A 1362-nucleotide genomic window follows, 5' to 3' on the forward strand; every position below is an offset into this window, starting at 1 on the left:
TTTAATCTGCATTTTCAGATCTACACGGCCGTGCTGATTATAGCTTTTGTACCCGAGAAGGCTTGATTATAGGTGTGACGGCAAGGTAAACGGTGATTTGTGCTAAATAATTATGACTTAGCCAAACTTTTAATAGCGCTGCCCATCTTGGCCCAAACACAGGAGGCCTCCCTGCTCACCTCTCTGTGTCTGTCTCGGTCCTTGCTCTTCTCTCGGACCCAGTCGATGGTGTTGAAGTCTTCGTAGGTGCCCACTCGGGCACCGGGTCCTCCAGCGGGTCCACCAGCTTAGCGGGCCCGGTACCATTCATACCGGCCGGTCTGCCGCTGCCGCCGTACTCTTCATAAGATCCTGGCAGAGAGAGAGAGGAGACACATTAAACCCACAATAACAAGCTCACACACAAAAACAAAAAACGCTCCCATAGGGTTGTCAAAATTATCAATAAGTATCAATATGATTTTTTTTTTAACGGATACAATACTCATTTGCAACAGGTATCAATAGTAATAGTATCGATATTATAATTATTGATACTTAATGAAAAATTAAACATACTACTGATTTTTCCCTCTCTCTCATAAAGAGCCGCAGGGATGACGTATTTTTGTAGGCAGAATGCGGAAGTCCCGAACTTCCTGGTTCTACACTGTTTCTGTCTATGGGATTTTTGAATGGGTTTTTGCCGCGATGCTTCAAATAAGGTCTCTGGGCAACGCAAGATTAATCAAACGCGAACCAGAGTTCCGTCGGATAATCTTCACACATGAGAACCACTTTCATGAGTTTTGTAGCGTAAATGCGAGCGAGTAAAAAGCTTGAGCTAAGCTAATCCAGAACTACACACTGTCGCATAGGCTTCCACGTCACGTCAGCACTCAACCTGGACTGTTGTTGATGTGTGCACTGATTACCCCGGGCTGAACGGGCTGAACCAGGTGAGGGAAAGAGAATTTCCGTGTTCGCCCTTTGAAGTGGTGACGTTATTGACGTATATATCCACATCCCCCCAGCAGTGTAGTCTCATTTAGCCGTTTGCTAGCTAGCCGCCCTTTTAACGGCAGGTAAAAGCTTCAAAACTCATAAAAGTGGTCCTCCTGTGTGAGTGAAGATGATATTACTAAACACTGGTTCGCGTTTGATTAAGCCAGCGTTGCCCAGAGAGATTATTAGAAGCATCGCGCCAAAAAACCATTCAAAACTCCCATAGGCGAAAACTGTGAAGAACCAGGGCTGTTAGCATCGATGATTTCCGGACTCGTTACTGCGGCTCTCTATTGTTGCGTCAAACAAGCTCAAAGTGTTCTGATAGGCTGATGACTAGAGCAGGGCTACTCTGCTGTGTTCTGATAGGCTGATGAC

Source organism: Poromitra crassiceps, assembly GCF_964638095.1.
Source record: "Poromitra crassiceps genome assembly, chromosome: 25".
Lineage (NCBI taxonomy): Eukaryota > Metazoa > Chordata > Actinopteri > Beryciformes > Melamphaidae > Poromitra > Poromitra crassiceps.